Source organism: Gracilinanus agilis, chromosome 2 (assembly GCF_016433145.1).
Source record: "Gracilinanus agilis isolate LMUSP501 chromosome 2, AgileGrace, whole genome shotgun sequence".
NCBI lineage: Eukaryota > Metazoa > Chordata > Mammalia > Didelphimorphia > Didelphidae > Gracilinanus > Gracilinanus agilis.
In genome coordinates this window covers 290,019,384-290,028,135 of record NC_058131.1, presented here as the reverse complement: position 1 = coordinate 290,028,135, position 8,752 = coordinate 290,019,384, and the positions used below count along the sequence as shown (strand labels likewise).

At 39.9% G+C, this 8,752-nt stretch overlaps 2 non-coding genes across 2 annotated transcripts; one reads left to right on the top strand and one right to left on the bottom strand.

Moving 5' to 3' along the window:
* The first annotated feature begins 4,360 nt into the window (after positions 1 to 4,360).
* Positions 4,361 to 4,443, top strand: TRNAL-CAG. The gene has a single exon. It is a non-coding gene; the product is annotated as a tRNA-Leu (tRNA).
* A 243-nt stretch (positions 4,444 to 4,686) lies between these two features.
* TRNAL-CAG lies at positions 4,687 to 4,769 on the bottom strand. The gene has a single exon. It is a non-coding gene; the product is annotated as a tRNA-Leu (tRNA).
* Positions 4,770 to 8,752: the final 3,983 nt, after the last annotated feature.

Below are 8,752 nucleotides of genomic sequence, written 5' to 3'. Positions count from 1 at the left end.
TTTAAGGGGTGCCAGTGCCTCCAGCAAGGTGCCCCTGGCCATCACTCTGGGAAGTAACTCCTGGAAATGCATCTTGGCAATCACTCTTGCAGGTGAGATGACCACAACTATTGAAGAAAGAGAATTTTTGGCATTGTAAAATAGTTCAAAATCCAGAAACTGATATGATTTTATCAGTGGAAATGACATCAAAGAAGAGGCATTATTACCATCTGCTTTACTGCTAGGCCTTAAGAATCATGCTGTCTTTCTGTATCACATACAGCTGAAAACTTCCATAGGAGAGAAGTTTCCTCCATTAAAATCTGAGTTCCTTGAGAAGTCCTTTTTTTTTCTATCTGTATCCCCAGTGTTTCCACATGTGAATTTCTTTGAATATAGTATTTAATATAAGCAATGTAAGTAAAAAATTCAAATAATTAACCACAAATGAAATAGAAATAATATTTAATACAAATACTTCATATTTTATTCATTCATTCTTTCTAAATAAGTCTTTCCCCTCCCCAGTGATTATTTTCTTATAATAAAAATTCATTTAAAAAATTTCAGCCACCCCAAAACACATCAACTGCATCTATTAGACAAGTATTTATTTATCATCCCATGCTTTAAAATTTCTTTACCTTGCCATTAAAGCCTAGGAGGTACATTTTCTCAATTATTCTCTCAGTTCAACTTGATCGTTATAACTACACTGTATTTGATTATTATTTTGTAAGGTTTTTTTTAAGTGGAGGGCATTTTTCTTTTTATAAAAATCTGTATGATATATTTTATTTTTATATCACCTTGGTTTCTCCTCCTCTAACTAAAGAGGTACCCCTTTGAACTAATAATTAAAAGGAAAGAGGACCAAAAGCAAGTTAACAAAATTATCTATACAATCTGACAATGTATGAAATATCCTGTACCTAAAGTTCTCACCTCTGCAAATTCATTTTGTATTTTTATTCTTTCCATTTACATTGTTGTAGCTAATATATATATATATACATATATATATATATATATATATACACTTTTCTTGGTTCTACTTGTTTTACTCTGCGTCATGATGTTCATACATATCTTCCTATAATTCTCTAAATTCTTTCTAATTCTTTATTCTTTCATTCTTTTGCAGTGTGATAGTATTCCATTATATTAATGCAGCACACTGTGTTTAGCCATTCCCTAATAGTTTGGCATATATTTTGTTTCTGGCTCTTGTGTTGCTATGAATGTCTTGGTGCATAGAGAACCTTTCTTTTTCTCTTGTACCTCCTTGGGGCATATCTTAGCATTTGGATTATTGAGCAAACAGGACAGACATTTTAGTCAGTTTTTCTGAAAAATTACAAATTGTTTTCTAGAGTGAATGGATCAATTCCCAGTTTTACTAACAGTGTATTAGTGGACCTATTTTCCCTCCCCCTCTGTAGCCTCTCTAACATTGACTATTTCCATTTTTTTGTCATCTTTGATAATTTGCTGAATTCGAGGTGAAACTGCCTATCCTTAAGCATTGAGTGAGCACCTATTATGTCATAGGCACTGTATTAGGAAATGCCTTCTTGGAGTTTACATTCTGCTAGGGAATACAGAATATGTAAAGTTGACCAAATAGAAGAAAGGCTGAGGAAGGAAACTACCCATTGAGATCAAATATATAAACAAATGATGAAGACTTCTTGTGAAAGGTGACACCACTGCTGAGTCCTAAAAGAAGCTAAGGATTCCAAGAGGCCGAGGTGAGGAACCATAAGGAATAAAAGCTCATTCGGAAACTGATTTCGAAAGTATAAGAGATAGAATCTTGAGTTCAAAGACATTATCAGAAGAAATTGCATAAAGGGCAACAATGTGAAACAAATCTAGAAAGGTAAGTTGAAGTCAAGTTGTGAAGGGCTTTGAATGTCATTCAAAGTTCATATATATTGGAGAATGGAAAACTATCAGGAAATTTTAATAATCATTGATATAAGTTAATGAAAGCCCCAACTAAGGTAATGGTTTTATCTGTGGAGACAAGTGGATGGAAGTTCTGGTGGTATGTTTGTTCTGTCTTTTAGAGGTTTATTGGCACTGTTGCAGTCTTATCTTTCTAGATTTCTCCTTGCTTTCTTTTACTTCTTGGTATTTATTCATTATACGGGATTTCTTTTTTGATTACTTATTGCTTCTTTTCTTCTCTGTTCATTTTCTTATAAGGGTTTTTCCCTTATTCTTTTATTGATTTATTTAGGGGCATGTTTGTCATTGTTTTGAGGTGCGGGAAATTTGAATTTAATCGTGACCACTCAATGCTGTCACTTTTTGGAAATCTCTTCACCTTCTTCCTTGTACTCTTATGAGTTCAATTATCATGTCTATAAAGGTGATTCCAAATTATATATAAACTGTATTTATATACATTATATATTATATATACAACAGTAATCCCTCTTCAGAATTTCACTTCTTCATTGCTAATTACATCTCAAACTCAACAGGTCTAAAACAGAACTTATTTTCATAGCCCCATAATCTATGTCTCCTTCAGATTTTCCTATTTCTGTTAAAGTCACCACTCTCTTACTAGTCATCTAGGCACATTTTAAAATTTGTATTTTTTCCAATTGCATAAAGAAACAATTTTTAACATTCATTTTCTGACATTTTCCTATCCAAATTCTCTCCCTCCCCCCCACCTTCTAGAGGTAGCAAGCACCATGATGTTATACATATGCTAGCATGCAATACATATTTCCATAATCATGCTGTGATCACATATCACACAGTAAAGAAAAAAATGAAGGAAACAAAGTGAAAAATGGTATCCTTTGATCTTCATTTGGACTCCATCAGTTCCTTCTATGGCAGGTAGATGGCCTTTTTCATTGAGTCTCTTGAGGCTATCTTGGATCCTTGAATTGTTGATAATAGATAATTTCATAGTAATTAATTTCACAGGTGATCCTTGCACTAATATCAATTTTACTGTGTACAATGTTCTCCTGGTTCTGCTAATTTCTTTTTGTATCAGTTCATATAAATCATTTCAGGTTTTTCTGAAAACATTTTATTTCTCATTTCTTATGGAACAATTATTCACTTCATTACAATCATATACAACTTGTCTAGCCATTCCCCAATTGATGGACATAGTTTAGCACATATTTTAAGAGCTCTTCTCTCTAAATTCTGCTGCCCATTTCTTCCTAAAGTATAGTTCTGACATAGCCTATTCTTCTGACCAAACTTTCCAATAGTTTCTTCCTCTTTCGAATGTTTAAATACTAATTGCTCAGGCCACCCTTTATGCACTGGAGCCAGCTGTCCTCCAAATGGTTCAGGTTCCTAAACTTTGAAGTTTCTTTTTGCATCACAAGCATTCTGCAAACTTCTCCTAAGATTATGCTCATCTACTAGGGTACATCAGAGGTGGGATTTGAACACGCAGGTTTTCCAGAACCAAAGTCAGAGATCTTTCCACTACGCCAAGCTCCAACCTTATCATGAGTACCATCTTCCGTCAAGGATAAGCTCGGTTGCCCCCTCCTCTATTAAATCTGCTTTTATCTCCCTCTGCTCCCAGCCAAATTACGTGATAATTATATTTACGTGTGCATCTCCTGTACCCACAATTACTCCCATTTTTACACCCTTTCCCTCTTCCCACATCACAAACTCTTTAAAAGCAGGGACTTCCCCCCCTTTTCTCTTTCTATTCCTTATAAAGGGTGCTTAATTCATATTAAGGAAGGGAACCTTAGAAATAACTAATCCAACCTCTTCATTTGTCCAAGAACTACAAAGTGTAGCGGGCCTTTAAAGGCGAAAGAAATCACAAATGCCTAGGGAGCAAGTGTGTCCAGGTTTTCATCCATCCCTGCAATGCCTACGAAGGAATCTTGCCCCAAGTAAATAAGCTCTCAATTCCTCTTCATTTCTTTATCTCCTCCGTAGTCTAGCCCAAAGCTCTGTACACAGCAGACACTTAATAAGTGTTGATTGAATTAAATCTGATCCATGCTTTTTTGAAGGGCTGGGTTTTCTGCAGAGCTAAATTATACAGGATGTACGTGAGAGGGTGGAGTGGGGAGGTGTTTCTCCATGCACCGCTGTGCTCACTCGGGAGAGTGGGAGTCTCCCTCTCGCCTCCGGTCATGGTCTTTTGAGGGAGGACCATACAGACGCACGCCGAGAGGAGCTACTGGGGGTGGGGGGAAGAGGGGGAGGGAAAGGGAGGGACCAGGAGGCGGAACTTTGCCTAGGCTTGCAGCATTAGGACACTTGTGTGTACCATGGGATTCCAGCAGAGGCCACTAACGCTTAATGCAGTACATCCCACTACGCTCTCTACAACAGAGAAGGCAGTAGAGGAGGTTCACAGGAAGTCAGGATGGCCGAGCGGTCTAAGGCGCTGCGTTCAGGTCGCAGTCTCCCCTGGAGGCGTGGGTTCGAATCCCACTTCTGACAACTCCATGTTTTTCTTCCGACTCCAATTTTAAAAACTTTTGAGGGTTTGAAGAATCGCGCTGGCGTGCTTCGGTTAAAATGGCTCTTTCTCGGGAGAAAGCGGTAAGGTACCTACCATGCACTTCTCTCAGTAAGGTGGAGGGTACAAAGGCACGAGCTCTGGGAAACTTCGCTTACCCAAAGTGGATTCCTAAATCCTGACCGCTTACAACCCAGATTCTTAAAAAGCAAAAGTCATATTGCTGTCAGAAGTGGGATTCGAACCCACGCCTCCAGGGGAGACTGCGACCTGAACGCAGCGCCTTAGACCGCTCGGCCATCCTGACTGCCGCGAAACCGTTTATTGCCAAAAGCCTTGCGAAGCTGTGGCCAAAACCTACCCGGCAGTGTAATTCACAAGTTCTGCAGACGTCCGCTTTCCTGGAGCTTTGCAAACTGAGCAAAGACAGGTTACAGAGCAGGAATCCAGATTGAGGGAATTAGGAACAGGCCCACCCAGTGCCAGGAATGTATAGTAGGAGGAATGAAGGTAGTAGAAAGGGGCCTGCTGCTTTTCCTGGAGGCACTTAGAAAAGTGTTTATCATTGCAATATATGCCAGCATCAGGTTAGACCTCCTCGATCCTTACGCACGATTTATTGGCTTTCTTCCTCCCCTTTCCCCTTTTCGCTTACCTCTCTTGCCCTTTGCCCCTTTCTCCTTTCCTTTCCTTGCCTAGAGAGGGGATCTGACTTGTCCAGAGTTACACAGTTAGTGGGTAGCAGAAGAAACCAAAAGGCGAAGATCCCAAAACATTTTATGAATAAACAGCAAATACAGACATAGGCAGTGCCCTGAGTTTCTTTTGACTTTTACATTATCACACACTCTGGCCGGGATGTTTTGGTAAATGCTTTAACTGCCTCTCCAGAGGAGGGAAAATGCACCCAGGACACACTTTAAAAATTAATCTGCATTATTAGCATTTCCTTCATCACTTTGGGTTTAGTCAATCAACAGAATAGTGTCGTGTCCAGACTTACAGCGTTTGCCGATTTCCCAGGTGTGGATGCTCAAGAAAACGGAACAATTTAATATTCAGCTGGAGAGTCTGTCAGAGCTGGTTCCAGCATACCCCTGGATTTTCTCATTCTTGCAATATACCTCAGTTTATGAGCCTTTCTGGAAAGCGTTCCCCCTCCCTATTCCTCCTTCCCCTCCTCCATCTTCTCCCCCTCTCTTCCTTATTTCTCCTCCCAAATTTTACTCATTTTTTTAAAAAGCCCACTTAACGCACCACCTTCTTCTCCAAGGAGTCCCTCCCCATTCCATTCTGTGTATCTGGAGGAGGAAGGGCCCAAAGACCTCATATTTCCTCAGTATGGAAAACTCCCAGTGTGAAAACTGCCTACACTAATGCAAATCAGCAGCTCACCTCCAGAATATAGCATGAGAGGGTTTTTTGAGGCATGGTGGCCCACCTATGGTGATAGAGCTAATAAATGTCAGAGGCAGGAGCTGAACCCAGAACTGAAGGCCAGCCTTCAATCCACTAAGAGAAGCTGCCTCTATTCTGACTTTCTGCCATCTCATAATTACTTCATAGAAAAAGACAGCACTTGTTCTTTCCCCTATAAAAATTTTGGTTTCCTGAGGGCAGAAAAAACTGGGAAATCTCCTTCACCTGCCACATCTAGAGTCCTGGAGATATGAACATTTGCAACTGTGAAGAGAGGAAATAGTGTTGGACCTGGTTTGGAGCTCTCAGCTTTGACCACTTAGGCTGGTCACTTTCTTCATCAGTAAAATGAGGATAATAACATTGTAGTATTTCTCTCTTAGAATTATTCTGAGGAAAATACTTTATGAATGGGAAAGTTGCAATTACATTAGCAATGTCATCCAGTTCCATATGTAGCCAACCCGGTTCTTCCAAGTTACATATGTAGCCAGACTCTAAATTAGTCTAGTTCCTAGTTGGATAGTCCTAGCTCTCCTGCAACCTTCTGACTTGTCAGCCCCTAGATCTGAGCTAGTCGATACAATGAGCTGAATGTAATCCTCATCAGAACTATAGTTTTGTCTTGTCTGATTCTTTGTGGCCTTTTTGGGAGTTTTCTTGTTAAAGATCTTGGAATGGTTTGCCATTTCTGTCTCCAGCTCATTTGACAGAGGAGGAAACCAGGGCCAACAGGGTTAAATGACTTGCTCAGGGTCACATGGCTGATAAGTGTCTGAGATTTGAACTCTCACTCCAGGCCTTACACCCTATCTACTGCGCCACTCAGATATGATCTTGGAGAGGACCCAGGCCCAGGCTGCCTAGAATTGTTTCTCTGTTGCTAGAAAGATAGCTGTATCCCGAGGATCATTCTGGGTCCTGTCCTCTTCCATCATTTGACAAGTGGCCCCTTTCACTGAAGAGGGAATCGATCAACCTCAATGAGAGAGTCCAAATAACTCAACAGTTGACAACAAGCAATTATGGTGAATTAATTGTCTTTACATGACTCCACTCCTCCTTCTCCCAGCCTGGCAGGACTAGCTCATGAACAGGGAGGTTGCCCCAGCCTCTCCACAACAAGCTATGGAGGAGCTTTCATTTGTTCTGCTAACTTGCACGTCCTCTGAACATCAAAGTTTTTCAGCAGAAACATGACCTTGTTGAAAGTCTTGAAAACCAACATGGGCATTACAGTGCCAATTATTTCTTTTGTCATTCTTTTGTACTAATGAAGCAAGGTGGTGTAAGTGCTTTTTAGCTTCTTTCTGAGCTGAAAAGTATACTTCTTGTGGGTATCTACACTCTCTTCATTCTCACAGACTCCAAAACATGATCTATTGGCAGGCTTGGTTGATACCCAAGCATCAACAAATAGGGTAGAAAACCAATGACATCATTCCTGTTGGAACTCTACAATATGCACAAGGAAAGCCACATGCTGAGTCCAGTCCATTTTTGTTCTGGTTTCAGGGTCACAGGTATGATCTGTGTGCAGTTGAAACATTCTGGTTGAGGATCCCTTTAAGGATGTTAAGGTGTGGTTCTATATATTTTCCAGCTGGCCAAAACTAATATTTTCTTAAACAGAGTACTCTTTCTTTCTTCCTTCCTTCCATATTGTCTTTCTCTTTCTTTCTTTTACTTCTCCTCCCCCCCTCTCTCTTTCTTTCTTTCTTTCTTTCTTTCTTCCCTTCCCTTCCTTCTTAGAAGTAATACTGTGTATTGGTTCCAAGGCAGAAGAGCCATAAGGGGCTAGGCAATGGGGGTCAAGTGATTTGGCCACATAGCTAGGAAGTGTCTGAGACAGATTTGAACTGTAGGCCTGCCCTCTATACTCCGTGCCACCCAGCTGCCCCCCATTTTGTTCTTTTTAAGATAACTTTGTGCTCCTTGTGTTTCTGTTTTTGTGCTACCAGATGAAAGACTCATTAGGAATTGCAGATAAGGTCATGTGCGAAGTCCTGTCCTGCCCTGATTGAAAAAAGGTATATTTTTTTAGAAAACCAATGGCTTATTTAAAAAAAAAAGTATACTCCCACCATGTCATCCTTTATGAATATTAACATTAGCAAGGTGATAGTTGGCTCCAAAAATCATGCTCAGAAATTAACGATGCCAATATATAAAGCTAGAATTTAGCCAATTATCCAAAAGCAGCTTGTAAATTGATCAAAAATTTCATTTCAGTTGGGCAACACACAAATATATTTAAATCATAGAAAGCAATTACATAGCAGTTAGTATTTTTGCTTTAGCATCATCGTTTAACAAAAATTAATATCCAAATGAAATGAAGGTGTGGGATCAGTCAACTGTCCTGGAGGCTAGTTTGCTGATAAAGTTTGGGGAACCCCCCCTGAAAACAACAAAGCTTAAAGGGTATCTGCAGCCCCCAAGAGAGAAAAGGCCCTGATTTTTTCCCCCCTGGGTGAAGTTTCCATTTGAAGCCCCTTGGAGGCACTAGAGACCATAGTACAAGCTCATTTTTCTTTTTCTTAGTTGGCTTGCTACCTCAGTGGCCACAGAGATTCCCGCCGCCCCCCCCCCCCCTGCTATTTTAGGGGACTTGTTCATCCTGATTACTCATGGAAGATAATAAAACTTAGAACCAGGATGCTAGAAAATCATCTTTTTCTCTAATCTCTGTACAGAAATTGGTCTCTCTGCCCTATAATACAAAATCTCAGCTAGTCATTGCATATCTTCCCTTTAACCACTCTGAAAGAAACAAAATTAGCTTTATGGAGAAGAAAAATCCACGATCAAAGTACAGGACACCAGGAAACACTAAGCCAAACCGGAAACTCAAAAAAAAAAAAAAAAAAA